The 23,400-nt window shown below is 38.9% G+C and overlaps 1 protein-coding gene across 2 annotated transcripts in view; it reads left to right on the plus strand.

The window, feature by feature from the left end:
• The window catches only part of gcgra (glucagon receptor a), a 46,980-nt gene that overhangs the window by 318 nt on the left and 23,262 nt on the right, over positions 1-23,400 (plus strand). Inside the window, exon 1 of one of the 2 annotated variants that reach the window (XM_005940287.2) lies at positions 1-23,400. This exon is cut by the window's right edge and continues 8,391 nt beyond it. The exons of the other annotated variant lie outside the window; for it this stretch is intronic. The gene's annotated coding sequence lies outside the window, so the exon portion shown is untranslated. 2 annotated transcript variants of the gene reach the window in all.

Below are 23,400 nucleotides of genomic sequence, written 5' to 3' on the forward strand. Positions count from 1 at the left end.
CTTGCATTTCTTTTTGATTGAGTTTGGTTTAATTTGATATTTGATATTGACACAATTGAGCTCGTTCACGTGAGCAGAATCTCATCATTCTGGCCATGTTGCAGGCTGTGGTGGACCTTAAAATATCTATTACTGAGAAGGGTTTTAATAAAACTCTATTATCGGTATTATTATTATTTTCCGAAATTGGAATTGCCGAAACGAAATGAAAGGATTTATCTCTCTCTTTTTCTGCTGCATGTTCGGACACATTTACATTTCTGGAAACGTGTTTCTGGATTCCTCCAGTTGCATTTAGTGTCACTTATCGCTAATGTTCAAAGGCCGTGTTATCTAAACGGTCTTTTATCTGGGATCTTGAGTCCCACATGTCAAAGACACGAGTGTTCTGTGGATAAATGGTTGTGCAAAAATACAGAAACGGTGTGTTGTATTTCGAAAAGTGGTCTTACTGGTCTTACACAACAGCACATTGAAAAAAAATATTAAAATTATAGAAGTAATAATTGAAGGATGAATAAAGTTTTCTCCTGACTCCTTTACAGCACGTGCAAATAGTATATTAAGCAAATCATTGTGGAAAAGCAATGATCAATTTTTAAGAATCTCTTAATCTTAAAGTGGATTTAAATTGAACGTACAGGCTTAATTTAGTGTTAAATGTGACTTTGCTGCTTTGCATTCTCCCGTAGCCTACAGCGCTACGGTGTCCACAGTGTACGAATGGCAGTCGAGAGACCTTATTAGCTCAGCCAGACTAAACCTAGTCCACTTCAGTCCAAAACAACGGACCACTCAGCTTAAAGTAGTCACCCTCTTCGCGCAATTATTTGCAACTGTTTCAGAGAGAGTTACAAAATACATGTTAGGAACCTGAAGATTTTTAATTAACACCATGTGCATATGTGTAAATCTATTTGTTTGTTGTGTTTTGAAATTTCAATGCAGCAGCAAATTAACTCCCGCGACCCTGTTCTGTATGCCTACGCATGCATCTAATAATGTAAAGGCAGAATAATTACAGTCGTGTTTCTGTGTGCATAAAATACATAAGAATTAAATTGTTAGGGGACTTAATTGTCCACAAGTGTTTCTGATCCTAATTAAACCTACTTGAGCAGCATCACATGAGAGAACATGTTGGTCCTTAGTCCCCTGTGCATTTTGCATAGTGTGGCTAATAAATGTGCCCATTGTTAGGCAAACACCTCTGGCACATTACTAAACAAGCATATTCATTACTATTACAGCTGCTGCTGCAGTAATGCATCAGAGAGGCATGCTCCTCAGTGGGTCTGTGTGTGCAGGTGCACTCGGTGAATGAGTGGTGCCCCACTGGATGATGTATTTAGTCTTAATTTGCAAACATTAGTGGGTGGCACAGAAGTTTCAGTGCATACAGAATAAACATTACTGAGGTTTTGCGATCCATAAAGTGAACTTCTGCTCTGTAAGTGCAGCTACAATCAGTGTGGCAAACTTTCTACAGTCATGAGTTTCGGTATAGCCACAGATAAAAATGCTGAATGACAATACAGGGATCGTTGGATTTGTTACATAGATATAGGAGCTTCATATGCATGCAGTACATTGTGGTTTGGAACAACTTTCCAGCTAAATGATTCAGACTGCGATCTGGTCTCAGGGGCCAGAGAGCGAAAGCTGGGAGTGCTTTCTGACCTTCTCACTGCCCTGAGTGCTGTTAGCTAGTACTTTACACCACGTTTAGCTGCAGGATCCCAAAGCTCTAACAGAAAAGAGTTCTTTAAGAAGAAGGTGAAAAAAGGATTTGTTGTTCTTGGTCAGAGTTCACATAGAAAGGACGCACTGAAAGTCAAGTGGCTCCACTCACTATCACTGCTATATCTCTTCATTCAGTTTTGTTTGGTAACAAAAAGTGTGATATTAGTTGTGGGACTTTTTCCTTTCCTTTAAATGAAAATACAGCAGGTGTTTTTTGTCAAAGTCTCTATGGTAAAGAAAGAATAAATGTGTGTTTGTCATGGAGTTAGTTTTGCGTCTTTATCTTGCAGTCAAGTAATGTAGGTTTTGTTGTTTTTCTTAAAAAACATTTGGCATGTTGAGATGAATATCATGGGAGGGACCTGTGGTAATAGAGACACGGCTCTACTGGTCAGTGTCAACTGGACAACATCCACAGTTAGTAATTGTGAGAGGGCGTCCATGAAATAGACAAAGGAGTGTAGTTGTCCTCTCCATGAGAATCAGCTCAACATCAATTGGCTGAAATGTATTTAACGTTAATTTAGGAAATACATCTTTACAAAATTAAGTACATTTGTAAAGGACATTTTCTTTTCCTCCAGGAAAAGAAAGTATGTTTACGTATGTTTTAATTTCAACCCTGCTGTTTAGTTGCATTGAAGACACTTGAGTAAGGTCATTATATTGTGGTCAGTGTCGTCATCTAAGCAGCCAGATAACTTACAAAAAACCCCTAAGATTTTACTTAATACCAGTGCAAAACATTAATATGTTTATACATCAGCTGTCCAAAGTTGCTTCACTTCATTTTGTTTTTTTATTTTTTATATGAAAACACAATGGGAGCATCTGATAATTTACATTACACCATTACACATAAGTGAATGAGTTTGACCCAGCAGGTAGTTTTTTTTAAAAACGCAGCAAAGAGATTCATTTACGGATAGACAACATTCAAAAATAGCCATGGTTTCCTAATTATGAGACGCCTTAACAAGACAAGGATGAGAGACACAACAAGAACAGAGAAATACAGCGTCCTTGGTAATTTCTTGCAGCTTAACTTTGCACTCTTCCCTTGGCTGTGGTTAAGACAATTGAGACGAGAGAGGGAGTAATAGCGAAGAGATAACGATAGAGAGTGTCTGGAGAGACAAAAGAAGAGAACGTGTGAGCGAACAAAGGAGACAGAACGAAGAAGGTGATCCGGAGAGCCTCAGCTGGATTAACGCTCGTGGAGGTGTGATAGACAGGTGTGAGTGTAAGAGTGTGAGTGTTTGTGTCAGCCCCATCAAGTGACCATGGATGTGGCACGGCATCCTCCAATTCAATTGTACCCATGCAATTGAACCAGGGGCTCTAAGAATAGCTTCCACTACAAAGTGCTGTCACTCTGGATTGTTAAAAGAGAAGTCCACAATACCCATCTAGATATTGCTGCTAGGCTCCACTTAGCCCTGTGCCCCCTCCAGCTCATAACAGCTTGACCGCAAAACACACATACAATGTGAATACACTCATACCTGCATGAGCAAACACAAAAATTCTTGGGAGATCGAACTGTACGTGACATTTCATCATCTCTATCCTCAGGCCAGTCCATGCAATTAAAGAAGAAAGAAAAAGGAGTAAAAGTCATCTCTCTTATGGATCTGTGCATCATATTGGGGATTAAGGAAGTCAATTATTGTTATAGTGTAATCAGAGAGTATGTGAAAAGAAAGAAAAAGAAAAAAATACAGTTTTAGTTGGGGTTTTTTTAGACTGACTACATTACCTGCATATTTCCTTCATGACTACATCAGAAAAAGGCAAATTCTATTACACAGAGGCACACAAACAAATTTCATGACTCATTTGGATATAAACAAAATTACTGAAATCTCTGTGAAGTGCATGCATAAATACAAATGTATACATTATGTGCTCTCTTTCTGTCTCTCCAGCTCAGTCAACAGCAATAGGTGAAAATGTTTTGGACCGCAAATCTATTATTCATGTTGGCACAAAAGTAATGAACCGAAAAGCTGCTGTTGCACTATCATAAATTTGACATTGCTGTTTTTTTTTGTCTAACAAATAGAAAAGAAGTGCAGAGTGTTCCTGTCAGAGTGCATCTTTTTAAGAAGACAACTGAAACGGGGAAATTACTGTTGTCCTAAAACAAACTCTCAATTTGCTAGCTAGGAAAATGTAAAAACAACAACAGAAAAAATCGAAATTGCAATCGCTGTAACGTACTGTGGCCACTGGGTGCTAAGGCTGTGGCGCCATCTGAAGAGGCCAGGGTTGGGGATCAAACCAGTAGCCCTGTGGTTAGGGGACAATGCTCCTACGTGTGAGACAAAGCAGCCAAGAGAGGGTAAAATAGCAAGTGAAAAGCTTAAAATGCATTGTGATTATGCAAAGATCCAGTAAAGTGGGGTGATTGTTGTTGAAAGGCAAGCAGAGATGATACTCACCCTTCCATGTTCCCCACCAGTGTTGTATGGGTAATATTATTATTGCGAATATTAAAGGTTGAGCTCACACAGTACCATCATATTGTGTACTATCATATGTTTGTAGTATGACTTTCTCTAAAAGAAAAACATTTCTTAATCTGATTAGAAAAACAGCCCTACAGCTTAATGGAAAAAAATAAATACATTAGTATAATGAAAGCAAACTGAATTGAAGCTTTAGTATTGTGTGACATGGTTAATATTTTTTAAGAAATGAGGGAGAAAAAGCAAATCAACTCATTAAACTTGCATCCAGCCAACCAAGTGATTATTCATACTATGTCCCAATCAGTCCACCAGTGTGTGAATGTGAGAGTGAATGAATAGTGGCATTGTAAAGCGCTTTGGGTGCCTTGAAAAGCGCTATATAAATCCAATCCATTAATCGGAGAAACACAGACACCAATAATCAATTAACTGATATATACTAGAACTAAAATATAACAAAGACTTTAGGCTCTAAAGCATACGTACACAAACTTAAAACCTTGGGACATTCCAGAGATCACAGTACCCTCTTCATTATGTGAATTTTCTTTATAAAGGTTTTCCTGGCTAAAACTAATCTGCTGAAATGAAAAATCGCAGTAATATCCTCACTTACTTCCTAACTGTCCTTCTGCGGTAACATGCAGATTGCAACTGATCTTAGAGCAGTGAAACATAATTAACATATAGTGCATGCAATACTGATTAAGTGCAAAGAACCACAAAAAAGCTCCTGGCCTCTTAGCTTCCAGGACACACCCTTGAAAATGACAGCAGCTACAGACTCCAGTGGCTCAGACTCAAGCTTGCCTCCAGAGACAGTAGCCAAGTGCGGCCACAAGATGGCAGCAACTTATAGTTTGTATGCAAACTTGCAATGTCAGACACTTTACAGGACGGAACGCTGTTTGAAATGTAAGCCAAGTTTTGTATACACGCAAAAAGCTTTATTTAAACACACACAAAATTACTGTCACAGAGTTGGTTTCTAAATAAATCTATTAATAAATTTGTTTTTGTTTCTTTTCATTTTGATGCGCTTTCCATGAACTAGGAGGCAGTCACCGATAACTTTATTTATTCAGTTTGATGTATGCCAGGTGGCGCGTATTGTTCTTTTGACCGTAATCACAATGTGTAACCATAGTTAGTGTAACCATAGCGCAAATTTGGTTAGTCTACCCAACCGCGTGATTTGTGATGTTCTATGCGGATAAAAGAGTGCAGCTAGCATTTAGTGGAAAAGTCAAAGGTAAATGTGCGGACATTGTCATTTTTTTTAGCCGTAACTTGACACGTGTCGGTAGGTCTGCCTTCAACACATCACCTCGGTGACCTATCGGAAAGCCACTACACACACACATCCATGGTCACAAGTGCGCACACCCGATCTTTATTTACACAATTAAACAGGAAAAATTAGAACTAATCCCTTTCTGTTAGCAGCAGGAAACATCTACTGCTTATTTAATATACATCGACGTCCACGTAGCTTCGAGGCACAGTTTAATGGTTGACTTTGCTGTTCCAACTTTCAGGTGCGCACTGGGTTAAACTGATAAGATAAGAGGTTATTAAATCTTCCCAAGTACACTCAGCAGATTGTCAATAGCAGAGCGCCATCTCAGTTCCTTTATGAAACCACTCCAACACCTGTAGGAAAAATTTAATTAGTTATTTGCTTTTAAAGAGCAATAAACTGATATATATAGCACCAGAAAAGCACTTACCCAGTGGTTGCCTTACACCTTCCCTCATTTTTAGCCTTTTTTGTTTTGGCTTAAAAAAGAAAAACCTTGCGCCTACTCTGGATGCTCATTGCTGCATCTTTTGTTTACTCCACACAACGCACAGTGCAAGCTAGACTGTGCTCTTGTTTCTTTGCCAGTATGTGCACACTTAATGTCTTGGCTGGAAACTATTTCCCTTGATGCCCATCTGGGCCATGTCCCGATGTTGCTCTCTGGTCTCTACGTAGCGTCTGCTGCCTTTTCCTGCATGTTCTCTGCTCCGCACCCACAGCAGAATCAGATATGAAGTGCAGCACATTCCATCACTTACTGTGGCCCATGTGGCAGGCAGCATTGTACCTTCCTGCCCCTGTGAACAAAAGACAATCAATCTTACATGCCCAAAGAGTCCACTCATGATGCACAGACTGAACTGTTTCTGCAATGTCGACCAAAAGCGATCAGAGCTTTTGCGGTTGCCAAGAAAACAGCCAAATAGTGGTTTTCAAATTGATTTAATATATAATTGCGCTATAGAATGTGCCTTACAGTCTCAGTCAGAAATCATTGCATCATTGTTTTTTCCATTTTCACACACGCTGAACATAAGAAACCTATTATAATGGAGTAAATAGAGGAAAACCAGAAATGCGGCGCTCAGAAACCAAATGCATCATTTCATTCTTGGTTCTCTAGGAGCTTTGCTATTTCAGCTTCACAGCACGAAGATTTACCACATTCCTTTTGGATATCAGCCATGCACTGAGACTCGTAAATTATGTCCTTCCTTTCTTCATTCCGTCAGTTTAAGAAGGTCCCATGGAATAGTTTGAGGATTTATTTTCCCAGTGTATGAGCCCGTTAAGGGAAGTTGAGAAGCGTTATGCACCCTTTTCAGTCAGTACTTGTTTAGTGTCATAAGAAGAACAATTGTTGTGAAATTAAATTTGTTACAAGAGTGCACTTTTTAAATATTTCATTCATACCTTTGAATGGTTGGTGGAAGGTTTTACTGCTGTGGTGTCTGAAGCACACTGTACATTCCTCCATTCATAAAAATTTTAACCATTGGGAGGACGTATCTTTTAAAGTTTGCATTTGTTTTGTTTTTTTGTTGTTGTTGTTGTTTGTTTTGAAACTAATTTTAGGCTTAAAAGCTAGAGAGTGAGCCCTACTTAGTAAAGCTTTCTGACGGTCAGATTTTAAAGGCGTCCCTGTGATTGCTTTGATTGCTAGCGGATTGCCACAATAACCTGTAGCTAGTAAGGAAGATGTCAACTGGTCTATCCAACTAACTATCGCTCAGAGCGGTAGTTCATGTGACCCAAAAGGGAAATAGACAATGTTTGGACTGAACAACAACTGAACCACATTTAAAAACAACAGTGAACAGCTGTACAGTACAGGTTCACTACTGCTTAGTGAAGACAAGTTGGCAAACTGCAGCCAAAGCAATCCCAGAGATGTTTTCAGTGAAGCACTGTTTACCTCTTCGTGACCAGTTTCACCTAGCAACAGCAACCATGTCCAGAAACCACTGAACAATCAGTTGTAGAATATACATTTTTCCCTAGCAACCAGAAGTTGCTAGGGAAAAATGTCACTGACTGGTCTCTAGGTGTGACTGGGGCTTTAGCAGTCATAGTACCTGCCAGTGCCAGTGTCAGTGGGTCTCTAGGCCCATGTGAAAGAGACCTTATCTGTCTCTTCTGCTCAATTCAGTTTTATTTATATATCACCAAATCACAACAACAATTGCTTCAATGCACTTAAATCACAATACTTAAATTGTTGTGATGACGATATAAAAAGAGAACGTGAAAACTCTGAGTTATATGGTGAAACCTGGTTCAAATCAAAGATAGGACAAAAACAAGTCCACTCATCATGATTCTTTGATTATTCAATTCTATTCCAATTCATGATTGGATAAGCTTTACTAAATCCAAGCTGTAATTGGGTAAAAGGCACACCCTGGACATGTTGGAGAGAGACAGAATCATCTATCTAGCCAGCCTGTAGATTTGAACCCATGACCCTCTTATTGTCTGTTACGTTTCGGTGTTGTCAGTTTTTTTGTTTTTTTGATCACTGAATCACCATGCTGTTGTTTAAAAAAAAAAAAAGTGAAATGCAAAATGTTGGCATCCAGATTCCTGTGTGGCCCCTGTAACACCGTTGTCTATTTTAAATGTTTTTTTTGTTTGTTTTTTTTAAATAATCTCTGCCACCGTTAGTTAAGACGAGTCTACAATAACAGGAGGAAAGAGATTGAAGAGAATGAAAACAGAAAGCAAAAAAAAAGAAGAAGAATGACAACAGCAGGTTACCAATGACAGGAGTAAGCAGTGATAGATGCTGTCATTTTTCAGAAGCTGCTGGCTTCACAGAGATAGCACGCAGCCAGGAGACCGTGTTGGCCTCTGTTTTTTGTTTTGTTTTACTTTGATTTCGCTCGCTCAGTTCAGTGATCAGTTTTGTTTTTACTCACTGGTTGGGTTTAGGAAAAGGTTGCGGTGCTGAAATATGAAGAGTAGCCAATGAATCAAGAATCCCTGCTCAAGAGTACATATGTAATCCATTAGGAGTGAGATGCGGTGCATCATGGACACGTCTTAGATGCAACTGTGTTTTTTTACAAAACACCCATATTCAATACCCCAAAAATGAAAGCAGACCGGTATTGCTCTATTATTTATCTTTTTAGGAAGAAAGATAAAAGAGGTACTGAATGACAGACTGCATTGCACTGGTATTGCTTTACTTGGCATCATCTAAGACTGCACCAAGCCATGTGACTCTTTTGTCTTTGTAGATTTCCTATATTAATCTGTTATGGCCTAAATGAAAAATAAGTTTTTCAAAGTCACATATATTTGTCTGTCACCCGCAATGATTTTATAAAGTGAGTAGCTGCATATGCGTGGGAGTAGAGTATCTTTGATATTTGAGCTCAGCAGATGTGAAACAGTAAGATTTCCGCTCTCTTTGCCATATGTTAATACTTAGACTAAATTCTGAGGGTCTCTTGTAAATCGTGCTTTACAGAAAAAACAAAAAAACCTGCTCATTAAGTGTAATCAGTGTTGTAGATGGACTGGGATATGTCGCCTCACAGGCTGAAGGTCATGATTGGAATTATTTCTCAGATAAGTCATGACAGAAGTCAGTGGGTTGTGATGATGGAGACATATCACTCGTGCTCTCTCTCTCCAAGATGAATCACCCAGTTAGACTCATATGATTATACACTAATGACCAACCTACACGCATCAGTTTGCTGAACAGGGGCCATGTGCTTGTAGCCTTTCAGCCGGGCCACTATGGGTCAAGCTGTGGATCAAAATTTGAGGTGACAGATACGTTCACGTCTCAGTGGGGCGTGACAGTACGTCTGTTCCGCACGAGGTCAATTCCTCCTCGGTGCGCGCTGAAACATTTCCATACAAAGTACAGACTTGAGCGTTTATCAGAGAGGAATCAATACCTGCATAGGAGCAGCAAAGGATTTAAAAAAGATCAAAGAACACAGGAACGCTTTCACTTTTGTAAACTCTGAAGCAGGCAGAGGTATCGAGCAACTTTCCATTTGTTCAGATCCACATCGGTTAGGTGCTAAAAATACCCCCTGCTCCCTTGTTGTATCTATATGAGTTGAGGGTCAAATATAGATCCTTTTGCTCCCTAACACAGCCTATTATCACAGTAGAGAGCACAAACAACAGTTGCTTTATCTCAGTGACTGCTCAGCTGGAAACTGTTGCAACCATGCTTCTTCTGTGGGCTTTGGGTCGCACATCAGGACAACTTTTCTCCATCAACAGACAAATAATCTCTGAATTCTCGTTCACTCATCATTTCATAATGAAATGTTTTGTTGTTGTTTTTTTAAATGCCCCTGCTCCAATGTATGTATTTTTTGAAGGTTTGGCAAATTTTAAACTGCTTCCATCCTGCTATTTCTGCAAATCTAATCCTCGCTGAGTATATAAAACAACTATAATCTTTGTTTGAAGGCCCAAGATGTCACAGAAGAAAAGCAAACACTTTGAATAGAGTTGTGCATGCACTTGTCATGTTAAATCAACATAGTTTACTCAAAGTGAGGTCTTCATGCAAAGAGCATGGCGCAGAAAATGCTTCAGGTCACAGAAAGTAATCAGAAAAGTGCAGCGACTGGCTGCCTCCTCCACATAACGAGGCTCTGTAAGACACAAGGTAAACAACAGCTAAAGTACAGAGGATTAGACAAAAGGAAAGCAGATTGCTGCGTAGTCAAAAAATGTTCTACATTTTAAGGATTAAAATAAATAGAAAATTTCTGGTCATGTCCATGAGAATCTGGAAAATTTGTTTCAGTGTTTTCTTGTTTTAATTTAAAAAAAAGATGAGGTTTTCATAAGATGTTTTTCATGTGGTCTTATTTTTGATGTTAAACGTTTGTCTGTACAACTGTTCAGGTGCACAGTTTGTTAATGGGTTTCCCATTGAATAGAGCCCAAGTATCGCATCAAAGTGCATAACTGAACCCCTGAATCCAGTGTTGGATATAAGTCAGCATTGCGTTAAATCTTGTGTACCCAAGAAAATTGGGTTTCCTCCAACAATCTGTATTGGAAACCAATGTCGTAGAGGCCTTCCTCTCAGTGTTCTTCTATTTTGTCAATGGCTCTGGTGATGTGACTAAGGGGACAAAAGTAAACTTTCCTGCCTAACTCACCTTTTCCACCTTTTAAAACCAAAACAGGTAAACTGATGTTTGACGGAGCAGTCTTAACCAGCTGTTGCTGTGCTGAAAACACAGTGGAATTTAAGTGTACAGTAAGAGACGAGAACCAACATCCAGCGGAGACTACGTTATGCTGTATTCAAGCAGTAAGATCGTCCCTTATGAGGCGGAATCTGCTCAGAACAATAGGTTTCAGTCTCAGGCTACTGTAGAGCATCTTTATACAATTTTGATTGTTACTGATTTGAATGAATTAGAATATGGATATTGTTTTGTATATACATACAAACAGTTCAATATGAGGTCTGGCCTCATCTAATGTGATGCAGTCACCTGTGTGTGCATAGATTGCTCAAGCTTCTGGATCTGTTGTTGACAAATTGCTCTCCCTATTTCTGGATGAGTACAGTCTGCAGCTGTGCAATGGTTGCTGGTTGTGGCTGCCCTCTAATGAAACCGCTGACCCAGCGTGTCCCACATCCAGTAAGGCGGCATGTCGGAACTAGATTTTTTTCCAAGGAAGTATCTCCTCATCCTGAGAGATTAGCACTACTACATTGTCCACATTGCACTACTATATTATACAGCTTCAGGCTGGATGTGCCAGTACCAGCTTGAGCAGCTCATCTCAGTTTCTCTCAGATTTACACCAAGAACAATGAGACTAGAGAGGCTCCAGGGACAGTTTTGGACATATAGCAGGATCCAGCACGCCAATAGCTCAACGTTGGTCATCTTTACTCAATTGTGGCACTAATGATCACTGATGGTCAAGTTACTTGAAAAAAGTAATTATTAACTAATTACTGATTACTTCTCCAAAAAGTAATCCCATTACTTTACTGATTACTTATTTGCAAAAGTAATTAGTTACTTAGTTACTTTTTAAAAATATGATACCCAACTTGAATAAGTAATAAAGCAATAGACCTTTCAGTCCCCCCCAAAAATTGAATTTATGTATGCTGTATGCATTTTGTTCATTCCTAAGTTGTGAGTCTACACAACAGCCAAAAATAGTCTCTAGTTATTAACATCTGAAATGATGAAGGCACTTGAAAAGTAACACAAAATTATCTGCCTTTCCAGAAAAACTACAACTTTTCAGAAGTACTTAAGGTTTTGTGAGAGTACAAGACCCTGTTCAGTCTTTCCCTCCCATGCTTCTAGACTTCGGATTGGCCAACCTATCGTTTTTAGCATTTACATGTGGATGGAGACATTTTTTTTAAAACTGCATGTGTGGACGGGATTTCTTTAAAAAAAACAAAAAAAAAAAACAAAAAACGGAAACTCCTTTCAAAAATACTTGTGTACGTGTGGACATAGCCTGAGTCCTGTCATTCTTAAATCTATTTTCACCTGTTTAGCAGGAGCGGATCAAATTAAGATCTCAGGTTTTATGTGTAGTTGAACATCTTTACACTGACAGAAAGGCTACAGTTTAGTGCCATAAAAATCAAATTGAATTGGTCCGGGCCACTTAGCATCAAAGTGGGCTGTGTGTGGCCCACACTGCGAGAAGAGTTTGACATCCCTTATTTAGTATTATTCTATTTCCTGTCATGAAATTGTTGACCTCACAAGCCCCCAGACAAAAGAACCAATTGTCTTTATTGAGCTGTCTGTGCACAATATTAAGGGAAGCTAATATGCTCAAGGAGTTGAGAATATTATCAGTTTTCTCATCTCTCTCCCTACTTAGAACTGTGACTTTAATACAGAACATACGCCCCATTGCCTTGAATGGTTTTTCTTATGCTATTAGCCAACAAATTTATAACTTCTTTGGCATTAGTTATTGGGTGTGTCTGACGAACTCTAACAGGACATGCGTCTTACAGCTTACACATAAACCAAATGTCACTGCCGCAGTGCTGCTTGTCGTTAGTGCTGTAATTGGTAAACGGTTTGGAATGAGTATGTAAATTAAGGGATTTGAATTGGAGACAATGTGAGACTAATGTCTCCCAGAGGAATATTTTTGTTTGTTCTACCTTACCATGAATGAAGTCTTTCTCTTTGGTTTTCAGTGGCGAGGATTGTTAGTTGGAGTTGAAAAACAACATGCCCTCCTCCTTCACTGAACAGACCGCTGAAGTCAGTGTGTCTTTGACGGGAAGTTGGACGTGGGCCTCTGTGTTTTGTGTACACAGTGAGGGAGACATTGACCTCTCTTCATATGTAGCACTCAGACATGCACAACGTGCAGCCGTCTGTTATAGGTATAAACACAAATTTCTGGTGCTAGTTTTACTGATTCATTTAAAAAAGCATACAGAGCAAAATAACTTCTGCAGTCTTCTCTGACATATGCTGCGCTGTCTTGCACTGGTGCTGTTTATGCGAACAGTAAGGCTGTGTGACAGGATCATTGCAATACTAAACAGATGTTAATGTCATAGCTGGCTTCAAACTGGCTATGGCAGTAATGTTACATCCCAAAAAAATTTTCTCCGTGGAAAAAAAAATCAAATACTGCCATTTTGTCAGAAGCCAGTGATGTTGCAGGCGTAGGCACAAGATGTCCTTTGATGCCTTGATGCACTGGTTAGATCAAAACTTGGTGATGGTTCAATTTGGAAAAGTTTATATAGGGAGGCATAAGGGCTGAAGAAATAAATTCATAAATGCAGAAGTTTTGTTTGTATCAATTTTGCTAAAGGCTGCATGGTTTATATGATTTATTGCTTACAATTTGTTAGTTTTAAACAAACAAATCATAAGGAGGTTTGGGTTAAAGAAACTCTGCTGAGGCAAAGGTCTCAACAGGGTTAGGGTCACTGGTGAATATAAACTGGCTGTAAGTGTGAATGTGACTGTGAGTGTCATGTGATGACAACCCTAAGTTGTATAAGCAGAAGATGGATGGATAAATAGATTCATTGATATTACTAATAGCAATACCTTTAGTACTTGGATTGTCTTCTCAGTTAAAAAAACCAAAAACGAAGTCTGCTGTGTTTGTCCCATGACTCACTGATCCTGTTGCTCTTGTGGTCATCCTTGATATCATTTAGCTGCTTTCCCATGGTTATATTCAAATTCCACTATCTTGGACTGCAGTTTTTGTCAGCAGGCCTTCTTCTGCTCTGGAGATGTGCTGCAAATTTGGTGGACACTAACCAGAACCTAGGGACAAGTGTAGAATTTCTGCAGTTAAACAGCCTGTCATTGCTAGCTGCAGTCCATGACTAAGATAGACACTCACATGAGAAGCAGCTGATTCGATCTCTCAGTTTTTCATTTGCTACAAATTATTTTGCAAATGAAAGTCGAGCAAAGCAGAAACGTATGAATGGTATTATTTAATTGTTTAAATATATGCGTGCACCCCATTTGCAACATATGGGGTGTATGGAGTTATGCTTCTTAACAAGTTGCTTGTACAATGTGCTGTCAACCAGAAATCCGAAGTGCTAGTGGCTGTTCCAAATAGCCACATTAATATAAAGGACAACAAAGTCATTTTCCCCAATTTCTTTTTTGTTTACATTTCACATGACTACTTACAGCATGAGGAGGCTGTTTTTTTGAAACTGCATACTGCAAGATTTTCCACCAGTGTGACTCTTTATGAATAGCTGTGTTTAAACTAAGGCGAACTATCAACTGTCTCATTACATTTATATGCTGCAGAAGTGAGCAAAGTCAGGGTATCTGTTTTCCTTCCTTGACCCCCCCCAAGCTATGCGTAGCTGACCTAGTCGCTAGTTCCTTTTTTCCATGTGATGATTCATACCTCGGGTGGGCAGTTCTCTCCTGTCAAAGCTCATCTTCTTTAAAGGGTTATCATTAATTAAGCTCGCTGTCGTCTTTCAGACATGTTGTCATAAACTAAACACATCAAATATTCAGTACAGACCAACAAGCTGCTTTTATGGAGTATTATTTATGCTCTCCAAAGGCCTGCACCATACTACTGAAGGTCTTCTGGAGGCTCAAGACTTTTTTGCATTACATCCATCACCAGACAACCAGCACAACAAATCTTAAATGCAAATGTTGCAGCAGGTCAAACCTCTTTGCAGAAATACTACAGTTTGCACTTTGGGTAGAGAACGTTGACAATGCACAAGGATAAAATATTAATATATTCATTTCTAAAGTCCTAGGGAATGTTTAAAATTATGTATTAAAATGTACACTAAAATGTGTGCATGCAAAATAAGTGGAAATGAAGTCCAGAGGAACTAGGCTGACTATGGTGACTGGCTAAAATGTGGTAGGATCTCTTTGCAACTCATCAACATCCAATTCACAGAGGCTCAAATATGAATCCCAGTCAAATCTAAATGTTGTTCAAGATGAAGGCCTTTATTGACCACGCGTGTAAAATCCATGCATATATTTTAAATTCACATATTTAATAAATTATTTTAAGAAGGATTTTGCTAGATGAATTTGTGGCATTTATTCTTTTAAACCAAGCTCAAACTGATCTGACCAAACAGACCGCTTCACTTGGCAACAAGTGCACTGGAGCTCAAACGCATACCAGTTCAGAATGTACAAATAGTAGAAAAATAATATTTTGTTTCAGACACATAGCTAGATGCTGCTCCAGGTCAACAGCTCTCTGCCTCCTTAGATGTGGCCCCAACTCTGCCAGTGACCTCTCGCGGCTTCAGCTCCTGGATCAAACCATTAAATTCTCCCTGCTGCTGCCTTCTTGTGACAACTGGCTGAACCAAGAATCTCTGCTTGGTCCTTTTCTTGTTTAGAATCATCAGGACCATCTCATCATTGATTGATTTTTGACTTTTGAGGACGAAGTTTCCATTAAAACACACCGCTTACAATGTTACATGACACGTCGGTATGTTATGGCCTTTACAGTAGGGAAAATGACCTCGGCTTCACTTTCTCTGAAACTCCTTACTAGAAACTGGAGTTTCAATAACAAGCCATTTTGCTTCATGAGGTTTATCATAAAGAGCCGTTCTTTTTTATCTTCTTATCATAGGTTACACAATAGGTTGTACCATAGCTTGAAAATAAGTCAATATATGTCTCCTCGACTTCATGACGATGTCTTTTTTTGACTCCTTGACCATAACTGCTTGCAGTCTGTTTTTAGAAAAGGCCAACTGATTGCCTTATCATCCCCGTTCACCACAATAGATGCTGTGCGGGCCTCTAATGCAGTATCAGACAGTAAGTGCAACTTATTACTGCACAAGTTAAGATGAATCATCTCACCGTTTCCTCTGCACAAAAATACAAGCTAGCCCAAGAGTGACACTTGTAATTCAAGCTCCCTCACTTGTAATCCCACTTATCTTTGTGCACCCTCTTCTGATATGGCACATTATAATCGCTGCAGGGTGTAGCCTTCCTGCAGAGGAGATGTGAAACAGATACTTTTATCTGCAGCACGTAGAGTATTTTCCATTTTCCAGTGTAATCCCGCCCCCCGTGTTTGTCATTACACATTTTTTGTAGTGTAGGATTATTTAAGGTCACTCCTGAGTCCTTTAAGATAATTGATGTAGTTGTTGAGGAAATGTAAAAACAGGCTAACTATAGAGACTACACAAAGGTCACTGGGTTGGATGAGAGTCAGTGCAGGGCACTAACAGGAATAGAAGTATGAGAAGGAAGTGTTAGCGTGTGTGTGCTCATCTCTTTTACTGCCTAATTAGTCTCTGTTTGCCAATTACGTTACACAGCTCCTACACACTTCTAACAGGCTTGTTTGTGAAGGCTGAGATAACCACCGCTGTGATGCAACCATGCTACAGTGTACAGACATATTGAGCTCCATCCAAAGTTTGTTTGGCTTCCTTTTCCAATAAAAAGAGACAGCCAAGGATTTAAATGTGGTTAATGTTTGATTTGAACTGCAAATGCCACACAGATGTTTTTGCTTAATTGGTTTTTCTACTTAAATCAATACCTTTTTTTAAATGTTTATTAAATAAATGTTTCCAAGTAGAACTGAATTATTTGATGAAAATATATTCAACTGTATAAATGAGTAATTTAAGCTTGACAAGTCCTCTGTGAGAGTAAATTAGCCAAGTTAAGTCACTTTATTTAAGGCATTTAAAATCATCAAAGGAATGATACTTATATAATTTAAGAACAACACATAATATAATTATTAACTAAAAGGGTGGTAAATAACCATGCTATAATGGTATGTGCGCATGTTTCTTATCTCCACCTAGATGGTAGTCTAAGTGCCAACATCCATAGGGTGTATAAAATATTCTATACAAATCCCACAGTCATATATATTTGTACTTTTTACGAGCCTTCGTGAGGCCATCTTATGACTGTGTTCAGTTTCATGTGAGCATGCTACATTGTTTTAGTTTGTGCATGTTCTGTGTTTGTTATGCTAAGTATTTTAACAGTCAGCTCAAATTTTATCAAAATAAGCTGCCGTAAATATGCTTAAAGGCTAGAAAATAATGCAGCAAAGCAGATGACAACAATGTGGAGATAAGAAAACTACGTTCAGGTGAGCATCATTACTGTATGAAGCAACCCATTGGTTATGAAATTCTCTACATCTATGATTTATCATTACAATCAGTATTGTTCTGGTAACTTTACCAGTGTATAGATCTTGAGCTAATGCCAAAGCAAAGACGCGCACATAGCTAGTAATAGTAAAAAAGTAAAAAAATAAAAGCGATAAAAGAGCAGAAGCTGTTGACTAAGAGGTATGTTTTTAGTTAGAGTGCTGTTAGTGAGATAGATGACCTAATCTGAGACATTTCCAAAGTTTGCCCAGTCAGCTGTACAAGCCAATCAGGAAATTCTAAATTACTAGAAGCTGCTGACCAATGATCAAGTGAGCGGTGTGGGACACAGGATTATAAAGAAGGATTATAAGTCTGGCAGGAGCACATATAATGAACTGCAGGAATTCAGTCTAGTTATAATAAAAGCACGACAATCTTTCTCTGGGTCACTTATAGAAAGAAAGGGTTTAACTTCAATTAAAAATCTCAATTAAAAAATTAACCAATACTCACACAGTCTGCATTTTTTGCAGTTTCTTTCCTTGCTTTGTAAATGAAAGCTGTAGGCTTTAATACTAAACTGCAGTTTAAATCAGCTGCTCTGCTGCCAGCACATCTATTTGCTGCCAACTCCGCCCCCTCAATATGAACGCAATTGTAACTGAATTATGAAACCCTGGGTTAGCTAATCGAGATGCAGCTTCATAGGCCCTTGCTCCACCCCCCTCAGCCACAGACATCATCACATTGGCTTCTGGGAACATCTGATTGATTTTTTTTTTATTTTTAATCTTTAAAATGATGTTCTCAGCAGTTCTAGCTATAGGTGGTAGAGATTTTTTTTTCTTTTTATCCCACAAATCGCAACATTTATGATGATTAAACCTGTTTCAGGAAAAGTTTTGAAATATGAGATGATAGGCTTTAAATTCATGTTTCATAATTTTTTTTTTTAAAATGCCAAAGGGCCAAAGTGGCTCCCTTGGTTGTAGTGTTAAAGTAATTACCAGCTAGACGGAGACCTGGTCCTAATAGCGTACATATTAATGTGAGACAAATGACCTATTGCAGCATAGTGACCCCCCGATGACATGCAGAGCCTGTTGGAGGCCCTGGATTTATTCTTAAGTTCCTGACCTACATTACATCAACAGCTACTTAGTACTTTCCTTGCAGTTCGCTGCATGCTCGCTTGCTCCCTGCGTGACACTCTCTTGTTTCCCCTGTACCATATTTTCTCATGGGTGCAGCATATTTGTCAGTGATGAGACACAGGGCATGGTTTTTACATGGTTATACATCTCCATTGTACAGACATGTGGGGAATAATAATGCTGTAGGGGATTTTGTAGATGACAGAATGATAAATTGTCTATATCCATGGCTCAGCTGTCTGTGTGTTGTTTAGGCTGTGTTCATAGAGAATTTGTTTGTGTCATTAATTCATTCATAAGCGGGGATCAGTCGCAGTTAGTGAACCGTAGATCGTCGTGGGAGAACAAGTGACATTTGATGCCTGTTTAAGATGTCGCTGAAGCTCTGGAGGAGACAAACGCTGCCTTACATGCCTGACGGTGTTCTTGCTGTTAACAAACAGTCGGAGTAGAAGACACATAAAAAAAAAAATCCAAATTAAAACGCCTCTGGGTAGGTGAATTTATTTTGGGAGCATTACGAAGCACTTGAGGCCCAGTTTGCATAACAATGGCTTTAAGCCTTTTTTTTAGGCGTGTCATGTGCTTTGAGTGTGTGTTTATGTAGGAGTGTTATAAGCATGTGCATCTAAGACAGCGCATTATGCATGTGTAACTGCGGAGATGGAGCTGTAAATAAGATGCTTCACTGTCTTTGGCCAAGTGGTTGTAGGGAATCCAGTTGTTTTAGATTAAAGATGAGCCAGATGCTAAGAGGAGGAAATGGAGGGAGACAACACAGATGAGGAATATGAGCCATGAATAGGAGGAGGTGGGCAGGAGATGTGGGAGCCAAGTGACACTGAGACAAATTAGCTCAGCTTCCTTTGGGTTTGGCAGTAGGAAACGCTGCACAAATTTTTCATTACGCCACACAACTGTCGACCTCTGCTCATAATCTGTGTGGCTCTTGCAGTCATAATTAATTTATCTCCCATGAGCCTCTCTGTTAACGTTTTTTACAGGTTTTGAAGTACTTACAATTACTTAGTTTTTCACAATGTGCAGTAATATTTAGACCCAAAGGTACCTCAAAATCAACGCATGCACATACGCTCACACACAAACACAGTAAAATATATCTTCACACCTGTTTCCTGTTTCCTTTCTCAACATTAACAGCAAATAACACAATGACTTAAATACCATGTGAAAGCCCTTATACTTTACTGCAGTTGACTTGGAATAACAGATATTATTTATTGCATATGGAATAGCATAATACAATTAATAGTTTTTGGACAGCAGTAAATTTCTGGTATGAAACCCATTTTTGGGACTTGTATTGCGAATAATGTTAAAATTTTCATTGTATTTCATGAAAATGAATACATTCTGGCTCTCTCAAAGATCTCAGAAGATTGAACTAAGCAAGGTTTACTATGATATTGCAGAAATAGCAAAGCTACGAAACAGAGTTCTGGGAGTGAGAGGTTTTCTGGCACTGGCTGGAGGACTGAGCTGATGAAGGGAGCAGGCTGGAGAATGCAGGCTGGCTGGTAGGTCATACATGGAGAAGTGAGAAGGACAGACTGGGTTCATCCAAAAAGACTAGATAGCACGCTGATGAGTGAAGCACAACCTGAGGCAAGGAAACAAAGATTACTCAGAGATCAAATAACGACACGAGGAAACCGACTGTATGTGAGGACTGGTTAATCTAGCCGAGAGAGATGAACTGATGTTTGCATCCAGGCCAGCTCTAGTTGGGCTCAGCATATGGAAAAATAGCTCTACAAACGCACTGTTTAGGACCTCTTTTCAGCTTAAAGTCTGCCTCCAGATTATGCAGACCTCTTAACATGATTAGAAACCTAGCTGCCCATCATAACGTAGCAGGCTAGGACCAGCCCTTGTTTAAATACTGTGAAGCGTGACAAGTGAAAGTGTCTCAGGTGTGCCAGTTGATTGGCACAGAGCTATGCATCAAGTGGAGACACGTATGCACAGACAAAGAGAAATAGACAGAGAGGATCAACCACGTGACAGTAACGACAGGGATGAAAGACATTGTGCTAAACCCATGAACATAAACAATACCAGTCTCACCTTCACTGTAGTTTACTGTCTTCAAAGTATAATGAACCATTTTTAAATTGTTATCTTTTGGTGCTTTGCTACTGCAGTCTGTTGTAAAAACATATTTTTTTTTAGTTAAAAGTATAGAATAGAATAGAATAGAATAGAATAGAATAGAATAGAAGAGAATAGAATAGAATAATTCTTTAATTGTCCCACAATTGGAAATTTGGTTTAACATCCGCAAAAAAACACATATACAAACAGAACAGGACACAGGACATAGAACATAAACACACACAATTTGTACATATTTACATCATAGACAATAGTTACTAAAACAGAGTACTGTGCAGTTATTAAAATTAAAGTACAGATAAGTAGCAAACCCAGGTTGTAGTGTGCAAACAGAGCAGGATACTGAAAGATGTTTAAATAGTTAAGACATTTAGAATAATTAGAAAAGTACAGATTGCTTATTGTACCTGTGCATTAAAAAGTAGACATGTAACTTCCAATAAGTCAGTATATATAAACGGAGAAAAGTAATGTGCAAACTATAACAGTGCTAATGTACAGGCAAAGATAGCACAGTTTGGTGTCTACATCCTTAAAAATCAGAGGAAACTGGACAAGTGGAGGAAAAAAAAAAGTGTTGGGCCTAAAAAAAACGCAAACTGTGTGCAATAGATGAGCAATGTCTTAAACTTATGTCCCTAACTTAAGAAAGTTACTAACTTAAAAAAGAGGGAAAAATAGGCAAAGACGTGACAGATGCTGACACTTCAGTTGATCTGTCTACCGTTCGCTGAGCCTCATCAGAAATAGCTTCAGTGGAAGGGCGGATGTCAAGAAGCCAGAAACCATTCTTAAAGAAGGGAAACAGAGAAAAGAGGGTGAGTAATGCCAGATTACACAAGTGCTGGACTTCAAATCAGTGGCAATGGGTCTTATTGAGTGATAAATCCAACTTTGAATCTTGATCAATATGTATGGAGGAGATCAGGAGCGAGATACAACAGTGAGTGTCTGCACAGTGATGGCTCTGTTATGGTTCGAGGCTGCATTTCAAACAGTGGCGAGACCTTATCCAAATTAATAGAATTATGAAAGAAGAAAATACCCTCAGATTTTGATCCAGTGTGCAATAACATCTGGAAAGAGTTTGATTGGCTTCCTTTTTAGCATGATAATGATCCTCAACACGCTGCCAGTGCAGTAAAAGCACAACTATAAAAACAGACAGTGGAACATTATCAGTCATGGACTGGCCTCCTGGACCTTAACGTTACTGAAGCAGTGCGGGATCATCTTCATGGAGAACTGCACAAAAGGCAGCCAAGATCCACAGAAGAGCTTTGAAGAAGCTTTAAGAAGCCTGAAGAACTATTCCTGTATGGTAAACAGACAGATTCTTATGTACATTTCTACTCTACCTGAGCACTCAATGCGCTTTATACACTTTACCCCATTTACCTATTTATACAAACAGTGTTTTCCTAGTAAATTGTTTTCTCTGTAACATTCACATACTCCAGTTGATGCATTGGGGAGCAACTTGGGTTTACTTTGGGCACTTTGTCCAAAGCCATGCAGTCAGGAATAGAACCACCAACCTGCTGATTAGTAGATAACCTGGTCTACCGTCTGAGCTATAGCCACCCCAAGATACCTTCAAGAAACTAGATGGAAACTTGACTAAGAGACTTCAGGCAGTGTTGAAGAATACAGGTGGTCATACCAAATATTGATTTTCAAGGCTCATTAAAAATTGTAGAAAGCTTTTGCCTTGTATACTGTATTTCCATGTAATTCTGTGTGTTTTAATATACCTATTTCCTGTTTTACTTGGAAAATATAAAGAAATTAGAGGTTTTTTAGGACTTTTGCACAGTATTGCATTTATTCAACATTTTTATAATACTTTTCACATATCTCAAGTCTAAGTAGGCTCTGAGCACATGGTATGACCTCTTTCCCAGCAGCTTCTCCCTCATTAATTGATGTTATTTTTTCTTAATTTGGGTTGAACTGCCTTTGCCTGTCTAAATAAGGCTTGAGAGTCTCAGTGTAGCTTTTTATGGGGTCTACTGTCCTGGGCTGCATATGGCAGAATGATAATTTCCATGCTGATGGCAGAGTGACAGAGCAGCGTAGGGGATCTCAGAGGATTACTGCACATAAACACTGCCTGCATTCATCCATAAGAGCTCGATGTAGACCAGATCCTTGAATGTATAATCCAAGGGGCCCACAGTTTAATGGTCACCCAGGTGATTTCATAATTCAGTGGTTCTATTTGGTGTTCTCACATAAGCATTAAGCATCGCATAGGAAATTGACGTTTGCATGTGGGGCATATGCCTGTTAGACACCATAGGATGATGTCAAACGCTCAATGCGTAAATCTTACATTGCATGTTTTGTGTTTCTCCCGCCTCTCTTCGTCTCTCTGTCCCTTGTCCCCATTCTGTGTGTTTTTCCCTCAATTCCTTGTTTGTCCTCGAGTGTTTTTTTCCACGCTTCAGCTTCTGGGGATAAAAATTGAGCCTACAGGCTCTGCAGTTTCTCTAAAGGCCCACGGTTCATGACACCCATGTTAAAATGTCCAAAAGTCAAGTTTGTGACTTGGTACAAAAATAGTTTTGGCCCTATTTTTGGATATTTTTCCCTTGATAACATGGCTTGCTGCAACTATGAGGACTGTTGAAGAAGTTTGTATATGTTTTTGTTTTGCAGATTTCGTGCAGATTGGTAGCCAAGCTTCCTGAATAATTAGTACTCGATTTTTTCCAAATATGGCAACTTTTCCAAAACATGAACATAGTTGCTGCCAAAACGCTACATAATACAAAACCAGTGAGTGATTTTATGATGGCTATCAACATCTTTTATATATAAAAGATATATGCAAATAGACTGCATATATGCAGTCTATTTGGGTTTTCTTACAATCTCATTAGCTTACCAAACAGTACAATCTACCATGAGCAGTCTTTGAAGTTCTCACATATAAACCCCCCTTCCATCTGTAGT

This window comes from Haplochromis burtoni, unplaced genomic scaffold (genome assembly GCF_018398535.1).
Source record: "Haplochromis burtoni strain Fernald_Lab_line unplaced genomic scaffold, NCSU_Asbu1 Contig_290, whole genome shotgun sequence".
Classification (NCBI taxonomy): domain Eukaryota; kingdom Metazoa; phylum Chordata; class Actinopteri; order Cichliformes; family Cichlidae; genus Haplochromis; species Haplochromis burtoni.